Source organism: Setaria italica, chromosome VI (genome assembly GCF_000263155.2).
Source record: "Setaria italica strain Yugu1 chromosome VI, Setaria_italica_v2.0, whole genome shotgun sequence".
Classification (NCBI taxonomy): Eukaryota; Viridiplantae; Streptophyta; class Magnoliopsida; order Poales; family Poaceae; genus Setaria; species Setaria italica.
This window is the reverse complement of record NC_028455.1, coordinates 34,324,860-34,335,518: the sequence shown is the minus strand read 5'-3', so window position 1 is coordinate 34,335,518 and position 10,659 is coordinate 34,324,860. Positions and strand designations below refer to the sequence as shown.

The window sequence follows — 10,659 nt, the reverse complement described above, 5'->3', positions numbered from 1 at the left end:
AGATCAAAAGTATGGCCAAAATGTCCCTACCCTTGTGAGCCCAGCAAGCTTTCACGCGGAAATCAACCAAATTCCGCCACTGAAGGTGCTGTAGTTTCGTTGCTATCAGGTTTCAAAGAAGGCAAAAATGCTAGCAAGTCTTTCTCAGCACACTGATGTAGACGTTCCAAAACCAGACTCAGCTTCACCTGTAAAGAAATAGAATTCGCTGTTGTTCCAAAAGTTTCCGCAAGCTATATAAACCCCATTAAGAATGTTGACATGCGATAGAAATAACCACCTTGCAGGTACTCGAAAAAATTCACTCTTGACCTTATCATCTAGATAATAGCCATAAGCATATGTCCATTTCAGGACCCGCCTGCATTCTATAATCTGCCCATACAAGTAGTGAAAGCATCAGATGTAGGAATATTTGTAAAGTACAAAATTTACTGAAACCAAAATATAAAGCTATGATAGCAGACCTGTGACCAAGCTTCAACTATAAACTTCAGTTGGGTCTCTGGTATCCCAAAAATGTCAGTTAACTTTGCAAGCTGTGACACAGGAATAGTGAAAAGCATACGGTTAGTCTATAATGGAAGGAAATTAAGACCAAGACTGCAATATAGCTAGCATAGTGCAGAAGAATATTAGAAACCACCCAATGCAAGCAGATAAACTTCCACATGGCACACTTTGAGAGCCCTTAAATACATAACATTAAATATTTTCTTACTTGTTCCTTTTCCGCTTTATGCAGATCCGCTTGGGCCTTCTGCCTTGACTGTCAATACAGGCAAAACATCAGAACAGAGAATAAAATTGACAGTTTCAAATATACATTATGAAATACGAAAGCATCTGAATACTCAGCATAAACAAGCACCAGGGACCAAGAACTATGAAAATCAGGCATAAAAATAAGTCTTTTGACTGCCTTAGCCTTTTGGAAGCTAAGAATTAATGAGATAATATATGCATACACATCAAAAGGTGAGCAATTATTTTGACATACAATAGTCATGAAACTGAACCTCAAACATACTCATGGACCTCAAAACAATGCTAGACCTGTATGGTATACAGTTGCATAAAACGATTTTGTTTAAATAGACAATATTCTTCTAAGCATAGTCAACACAACATTGCTAAATAGTAGTCCTCTAAGAACAATCATAGAGTAATAGCACAACCAGGTAAGTGATAAGGTTGAAAACATTACAGCATGATCACGAATCAAATATATTTTTGACAGAAACCAATGGACATCAAACTTAGGTCTTTCGAACATACTGTCTGATTGGATGCCCAGCGCTCATAGTAATGCATATATCTCTCAAGAGAGTTTTTAGCTCTTTCCCTCCTTGCCTCAGTCTCATCATACTGCAACATAAGTAACTAAATTCAGAACAAAATATCCTTGGAAAAGAACAGAACAGTGCATTCAGCACCACAGAAAATTACAACAGCATCCCACATAAGACGAGCTGCAAATTCTCCTACAATCAAACTGAAGCACTAACCCCACTACAGCAGCAGTTGCAGAAATAATACTATCATCATACTAGAACTTCATAAAAAATTGCGTAAGATGCATGATAAAAGAAAAGACATACAACTCCCTCTTTCTTCGCCGATTCATAACGATTGCAGGCATAAAAGCCACCAGTTCTCTCTCCATGATCTGACCATGCACCCAGACATAACCTAAAATGTTCAATGAAACTCGGACATAAGAATCTTTTGGCATGTGTACTGTAAATCCTTCAAGTAGTGGGAGTGAACAATACCAGCAGAACTCGAATTTGCAAGGAGGGGTGCAAGTCATATGCATACATCCCTGGTTTTTCTCTATTGGCCGTTTGCATTTTGGACAGGGCTTAGAATTAGCCAGTATCCTGAAAAGATCGAACATAGCATGATAAACCTTTTCATGCAACTTGTAAGACCATAAGGAACACAATTAACAGCTAAGCATGATATTAACACACTATCTGAATGGCATGTAAACATTATTGATATATGTTGGCATTGCCAGGTTTCTGTTAAACAAAGCCTTGTCTGCTTGTGCCTAATATATTTTTTCTTCAGAAACACAAGACAAATAGATGAATATTGAATCAATCCCAAGTATTCAGAACCCACTTCAAAGCAAACAAGCGAGATGTAACACCAAAGCATTTTAATCCCAAGCCAGTTGGGGTAGGCTAGAGATGAAACAGAAGAGGCTATCCTCAAATTGTGTTAAAATTGCTAGGATATTTTCCATAATTTACAAGACATGATTTAACCTCACAGAAATGCTTCCCCACCTACTTCCAAGTCACCTTAAATCACTCAGAAAGACGGTGTCTACTGTGATCCCAGTATATAACCAAACTTAAGCACAAATTTATTCGCCATCTCACTTTGGTCAGTAGTCATGGCGAATAGTTCCATGATTGTGATATTTAAATTGTACAATAAATGCTAAAAGGTTGGCAATTGAAATAGGACATCAAGCTCCAACCACAAAAAGGAACTACTTAGCATTGTGCTCAGTCTGAACTGAAACATGAATGTTACAAAACAATAATAAGAAGGTCGAAAACTCTGTATTGAGTTTGTAACAAACCAGTTCATGTTCTCAGATTCTGCACTGTTCTTCAGTATCCACTTAGAAACAGTCTCACAGTTCACTGGTCGATGAGCTTCCTCGGTGCACTGCAAACGGTAATGAATATTGATGAACCCTTACATATTAGATCACTAGGCCTCATGAAAACAAAAGCATCAAGTCATTAGGTGAATGGAACCAGCATACATTCCAACAAAAGTTGAACTTGCAATTGCATGAGACATCGTAGTTCTCATCACCAAGAAACTCCACTGCACAAGTACAATCAGGAGCTGGACACCATTTAGTCTGCATCAAATGATAGAGGTTTAATAAAAGAGTTTACAAAAAAAAGAACAATATAAGCAAAAACAAGGCCAAGAGAACCGTGCAGTTAGAAGAACCAGTCAGCTTGTTCAAACTAATTACCTTCTTGCTACCTTCAACGTATGTACGTAAGAGAAATCGTGCATATTTCTCTTTATCTTCCTCTTTGGCTAATTTATTAATCATCCTTTGAAGAACCATAGCACCACATGATGGATCAGGACACCGCAACGACAAACATCCTGGACCACCACTTATTGCAGCGCTAATATAGCCTACAAAATTTGACTTGAGCCATCAGAAATTTCCCTTGGGATGAAGGCGGGAATTGCATTGGAGGAAAAATAGGAAGTAATATGATGGACTAATAAACAAAACTAGAGATGCTCTTGTTGACTATCATTGCCTTCTATCATACCCTACAGTTATTCTCAGTAATCTAATCAGTGCCAAAGGATCACAAACCAGAATTTCCCCTTAGGATTTAAGAGAAAATTGCATTGGAGGAAAAATGGGAAGTAATATGACGAACTAATAAATAAAACTAGACACGCTCTTTTTGACTATCATTGCCTTCTATCTTATGCATAAACTCTACAGTTATTCTCAGTAGTCTACTCAGCGCCAAGGGAGGGAGGGAGGAGAGAGACCTTCCCAACATTCATGGCAATAGAAATGAGCACAACCAGCAGAGCTCATCATATCAGAAGAATACCCTTCAAAACATATTCCACAAGTTAACTGCAACCAAGGGACATGTTAGAGATTAAGAAATAATGAACATATTGACTTGAAGAAAAAGGCATAAACAATACGAATAAATAAAGCTTGCCTTCCTCGAGCGAGGACGGTCATTTCCATTCAAAAGTAAGCCAACGGTATGGCGGACTTTTTCTTCATCTGCAAACCACTCATCACTCAACTTGCTGATGTTCCTGCATAGTGAATACAGGACGCAGATGTATGACATTAGTTCCACTTCAACAACATCTGGCAATAAAATGTCATTGCATTGCTTCTAACCCTGATTTCATTTTTATCATAGCCCCATGTGCATTGGTTTTTGTGAAGCCCAGGAGCCACAAAAAGGGGAAACTAGTGGGCTCGAATTTGCAAGACAGCAGTTTTAAATTTTGATGTCTCATGTACAGATGCAAGTCTATGGCAAAACAGAAAATCAACGCCATAATTAGCATATGGTACATCTTATGCCTATTCCCGAGAGTATTTTGAGGGAATATTTACAGGTCCTATCTTATGCTTCATAGAGGCATTTTCAACAATAAAAAGAGGGGCCAGCCAGATTCCTGGGAAGTGATTAAAAATAAGAAACGGCCAATACAACTGCTGTATGATACTCTGTGTTTAAAGAGATAATAGACATAAGAGTACCATCTGATTTGAGTAGCTTGCTTATTAGAACACAGTATAATGTGGATAGATGCCATTACAAAAGTTGTCAAGAGTTTGCTGACTAAGGAAATGAAAAGAGTTTTCTGGCTAAGGAATTGAAAATTGATGGAGCACTGACATAGCAAACTTACCATTTATAGTGATGAAGGAGAACACATGCCTCTTCCCTTGCAATTGATAACACGGAAGATACCTTGCTTATGTCTTCCTCTTGACGTTCAGATATATCTTCTTCTCTTAAAACCGCGAATGTCTGTTCATAGCAAACACAATCCCCATTTAGTGAAACTCAAGGGTATCCCATGAAACAAGATTATGCGCAGAAGAGTGAAGCAACAGAAACAGAGATGAGCCCAAGCGTGATTGTGACACACTGGTACCGAGGCACCTACTAAAGCCTAGAGAGGCAGCACATCACTCATCTGGAAGTATGGTAACAGTAAGCAAACTACCTGGCCACTGGCACCTACTAAAGCCTAGAGAGCCGGCACATCACCCATCTAGGAGCATGGTGACAGTTAGCAACCAATCTGGCTGCTGCTTTAAGCTCAATTTCAGCACACACAAATAGATATTCGCCATGCGTACAGAGAAGGCATCAATCTATCGGCCACAGCACTGATATAAACATCAATTAGATGTCGAATTTCTAACACTCCACTCTTATGATGAATCGATCTAACTAGCTACCACTCAGCAACTTCAGTATCAGAAGAGATCACCAAAGGCCTCAGCTCAATCACCTACGGAACAACTAGAAAAAAACCCCGAGCATTCCACACGAGCACGCCAGTTTCTCAACTTATCCAAACGCATCCGACCTCGAACCCCAAGGAATCCGGCGAAACCGGACCACCCCTAAGCACCGCGCCGCTCTATCCGTATCCGTCCCACCCGAACATCCCCTCGCCTCACCTGCTCGCGCCTGGACACCACAACGTCGCTCCCCTCGGCCTCAAGGCCCTCGTCGTAGTCCGCGCCACCAGCTCCCCCGTCGCTATCACCGCAGCCGCCCGTCGTCCTCGTCGTCGCCCACGTTCGCTGTAGCAGTAGTCGTAGAAGTCCTCGTGGCGCTAGCTGCGTTCATCTCTACGTCGGAGTCCATCGCACCCGGCGAGCGTGGGATCCGGCGGAGGGGCATTTTGCAGATTCTTATACCAATAGTACAATTCAATAAACGGGTCGGGGTAGGGGGGGAGGGGGGATTGTGGTGGGCGGAGATCGGCGGAGTTGCGTGCCCGAGTCGGCACCGTAATGGTGGGGTGCGTTTCTTAGGGGGTGTTTGGATAGCAGGTGCTAAATTTTAGCACCTGTCACATCGGATGTTTGGACACTAATTAGGAGTATTAAACATAGTCTGTGCCGCGGGGAGGGGTGGTTTGGGAAAGTGATTGTGGCTAACACTCGGGTTAAGGCCAAGCTAGAGGTAAAGATGTTGGCTCTCTTCACGTGTGACGAGTTCGCATTAGCTACATTTATGCCTTTGTGATTGTGAAACCCAAGCGCTACAGTATAAACAAAAGAGATTTTTTTTCGGGTAAACAAAAACTCTTGTCGGTCGATTGAAATTTCTACTGGAAATTAAATGGTGAAAATAATCTGGGGTTAAGGTTGGGGGATTTGGAATTGGAGGTTAACTGTGACCTGCTGATCCGGAGAGAGTTCCGGGAGACTCGCTGGCCGGTGGTGGATGCGGGAGACATGATGGAGGAGCTAGGCAGTGGAGGCGGCGGGGGTGTGTGTCACCAAGGGGTTAGTGTGGGGCAGCGATGGATACGGGGGAGTGGTGTTAGGCTATCCGCGTGGCGACTGGCGAGAAAAACGAAGACGGTGGCGGACTGGTGGAGGAGGAAGAAGAAGAAGAAGAAAATAAGGAGAAGGATGTTGATCTGGATCGTTATATGTAGATCCAACGGTTATCAACGGTGGCTGATAAAAAAATTAAATCTCAGTCATTTGATGAAGAGAGGCACCCCAAAAGAGATTTTTAAATGAAATGCGAGGAACACGTGTGGAATTATAAAGGAAAGGAGATGCCTATTTGGACCTGAATTGCCTTAAATGTCAAATTTCAAATATTTAGGTTTCAATGAATAGGTGCATACACCCATCACAAATGGCTACATACGACATGTCCAACCGTTCTTTGTTCTCTTCACATTTGACTCGTCTGGTTCGCATTAAACTCCGGTTATACCTTTATGAAACCCAAGAGCTAAAGTATATAAAAAAAAAAGAGAATTACTTGCTCGATTGAAATTTTGCTTATCCATTAGTTACCGAATTCTACTAAAAATTGAATGGTGAAGAGAATCCAAGATTAAGGTCCAGGGAATTTAGGATTAGAGGTTACCTTTGGCCTGCGAACCTGAGAGAGTTTTGGGAGGCTCACCGGCTAGCCGTGGAGGCGGGAGAGATGACGGAGGAGCTCTGATGGCCAGTGGTGGATGCAAGCTGTAGGGTTAGGAGGGGCTCATCTCTCTTCCTCCTCCTCCATCTCCCTTTCTTCCTCTTCATCTCTATATTTTTCCTCCCTTTATCTCCCCTTAATCTCCATTGACAAATTGGTTGTAGAGTGGAGGAGGGTCCTAGATCTGCCCCTACCGACTGCGAGGGTGCCGTCGGAGCCGGGCGGTGGAGACAGCGCGGACGTGTGTCGCCGAGGCGTTAGTGTGGGGTGGCGGCGGAGGCGACAAGGCGGCCGGAGCCGGGTTGGAGGCAGCTGACGCGGGGGAGTGGTGTCAAGCTATCTGCGTGGCAGCTCACGAGAAAAATGAAGACGGCGGTGGATTGGTAGAGGAAGAAGAATAAAAAGATAAGGAGAAGGGTGCTGATCTGGATTGTTAGGTGTAGATCCAATGGTTATCAATGGTGGCCGATAGAAAACCTAAATCTCAGTCGTTTGACAAGGAGATGCACCAAAAAATATTTTATTAAATGAAATATCAGGAACACGTGTGGAATTATAAAGGAAATTAAAGGAGATGCCTATTTGACCCCAAATTGCCTTATTTGATATCATATTTCAAATATTTAGGTTTCAATGAATAGGTGCACACAAATGGTTACATATGACATGTCCCACCCCTTGATGAAAAAGCCCTCTTTTTTTCCAAGTTGTGTATTGCCACTTAGAGACAAAAGACCCATGTGATGAAAAAGCCCTCTTGTTTTCCAGGTTGTGTATTGCCACTTAGAGATTGTTACAATTTACGAGTAGAAATAAATTAGAAAAATGGAGACGCAAGAGTTTATCCTTGTCCATGTAGAAAAATACTTCAAATACCACTTTGATATTTATTTATTAACTTGGTGGTATATATGAAACCCATGTGTAAGATAGTATTCAGAAGTAGGATAAAAGTTTATGAAAATTTGTGTCTAAAGGTCAACAAAAAATGCATTAAAGTTGTTTGGTTGGTAGGATAAAGATAATTTAAACTCGACAAAGAAATGTTTTGTTAATATGTCAAAAACATGGTGAAGAAAATTGAAACACAAATTACGTTGACCTGATGGAATTTTGCTAGAACTTATCTTGACTATGGCATTGGAAAATAATTTGGCATAAGTAATTTGTAGGTAGCTAAGCAACAAACACACTATTTGGACCTTACATAGGTGGTAGGTAGTTAGGGACCTAAATGAGATCGACCTCACTCTATTGAAGTTGCCTATGAGAGGAGAGCTGCGACAACAAACCCAAAGATCTTCCTTACAAAACTACGATTAGCTCGAGCCAATGATGACCCACTAGGTCACAAAAGATTTGTGCTGGCAGCTAAAAGGGTTATTTGTGCAATGTTCACGGATACTTTGTGCATTTCATCTCTGTGGATCATTTGTGCTTTGACCATTTCCATCAATTTGAACTTGTGCACCGATTTGCTAATTCGTGCTAGGTCAAGGTACGATACCTTGGACCTATCGTTCATCAATTCTTTCTCATTTCATTGCATCCTACAGAATCATATAGGTAGTCACTCAGGTACTTGACATATAAAATATATATGTATGCATGTAAAACTTATATATGCAGTACATGTGGACTTACAAGCACCATACGGTAATGAGATTCACGTCGAGGTGTTGATTGACTTTGATACCTTTGACATGAAAGTAAGCAAATGTCTCCGTATGCCATACATCCATGCTCTATGATCCATCTTTAACAACATATGATAAAAATTCTATGTTATATTAACTAATTTAATGAGCTATTCTATAAACTAAATTAAATTATGGATGCAGTAACTAATAAGTAGGAAGAAATTTAATAAAAAATAATTCGATATTACCCTAAATGAAACTCAATTAAACAATTCTATATTACCCAAAATCTAATGAAGCTAGAAAGATGGATAGAAGTTGAAAAAGAAGGTTGGAATGACACAAACTCACCTTATATAGCCACCTCCTGCAAAGAAATCAAGAGTAAAAGTTTTTATAGGATGTAATAATTAATAAGAAGAATGAAAAAAAATCAAACTCAATTATATATTAATTCAATCAACTTTATTAATTAAAACTATGGATGTAATAATTATAAAGTAGGAAAAATATAATAAAAACCAATTCTATATTACTCTAGATGAGAATCAATTGAACCATGGATGTAATAATCAATAAGAAGAAGGGAAAAATGAAACTCAATTATATATTAAGATAATCAACTTCATTAAAACTATGGATGTAATAATTAATAAGAAGGAAAAATATAATCAAACTAAATTCTATATTACATTAAAATGACAAACGTAGCATGGTAATGGTTATAATATGATCATAAAATTTTATTCACAAAAATAATCAATTTCTACTTTTTCTCTCTCTTTTCCCTCCTCTCTCTCCTAGTTCTAGATCTAGATCTAGATGACAAGCTAATGAAACTAGAAATGATGGATAGAAGTTGAAAAGGAAGGTTGGAATGGTAAAAACTCACCTTATATAGCCACCTCCTCCAAACAAATCAAGAACAAAACCTTCCCCCTTAGATTTGGTGTTTTTGGAGCTTTCCCGAGCTCCTCTCGGGTAAGCTCCAAATGGAAGATTGCCTGGGGAAGAAGATGAACAGGAGAATTTATAGCGAGCTCTGGGCTGGCGGGTGACATAAGCCAATCGCCAACACAGATGGGGTGCATCTGTACCGGCGGGTGCTTAGGTTAGTGGGTGCTCCCCCGCCAGCACAAGGAAGTTTTGTACTGGCGGTGCCAATTACGCTCACCAGTACGCTAATTTGCCTGTGTCAGTACGAATCGTTTCTGTCGTAGTGACCGACAGACCAGGGTAATCTGCGCGCCTCTTCAGGTGACGATAGCCGGTGTATCCGTGTTTGTCAGAATCGATTCCATGCGCAGCACGGCTGCAACGTACATGATTTTGACAATCGACACCACACACCAGAGTCAGCACAACACATGCGGCAAGCTACCAACCAAGATCCTGACGATGCAAAAAAACAGTCCCAGATATTCACAGCCGTCAGATGGCTGATGCTTAGGGAGACAGTGACACTGCATCGAGAGGGATCAGTGATACATATTTGGCATTTCCCTATTTCATTTCTGATCAGTCTAGTCTCAGCTCATCAAGAGTCACTATGGGAAAGCTACAAATTGCCGAGTGCCCCAGGCACTCGGCGAAACCCTAAAAACACTCGGCAACGTGTTTGCCGAGTGTAACACTCGGCGACGAGCACACGACAAAGTTTTACTCGGCAAAGTTAACTTTGCCGAGTGTCTTTGGTCGGGCACTCAGCAAAGGGTGTGCCGAGTGGCACAAAACACTCGGCAAACTATTTCCAGAAAAAATAAAAAAAAACATACCCCGGCCACTGGGGGCAGCTCCAGCTGGCCGCCGCCGCCGCCGCCACGGCCATCCACGGCCACGGCCACCACGCCGCCCGCTGCCGCCACGCCCGCTGCCGCCCGCCGCCGCCACGCCGCTGCCGCCCGCCGCCGCCACGCTGCTGCCGCTCGCCGCTGCCGCCCGCCGCCACCACGCCGATGCCGCCACGCCCGCTGCCGCCACGCCGCTGCCGCCCGCCGCTACCGCCCACCACCATGCGCCAGATCTGGAGGGGAGAGAGGTGGGGGGCCGCTGGATCTGCGCCGGAGGGGAAGAAGGGGGCGCGGATCCGGCCGGAGGGGAGGGAGCCGGGGAAGGGGAAGAAGAGGGCGGCGGCGGCCAGATCCGAAAGGGGTGGGGGCGGGCGCCGTACGGCGGGGTCGGGGGCCGGGCGGCGGGCGTCGGGCGGCGGGGCGTCAGGCGAGGGCGAAGGCGCCGGGGGCGCCGGGCGGCTGGCCGGGGCCGGAAGGGAGGGGCCGGGGAGGAGATGG

The 10,659-nt window shown here is 42.8% G+C and overlaps 1 pseudogene; it reads right to left on the bottom strand.

The window, feature by feature from the left end:
* Positions 1-5,426, bottom strand: part of LOC101772890 — a 6,401-nt pseudogene extending 975 nt beyond the window's left edge.
* Between the last annotated feature and the right edge of the window lie 5,233 nt (positions 5,427-10,659).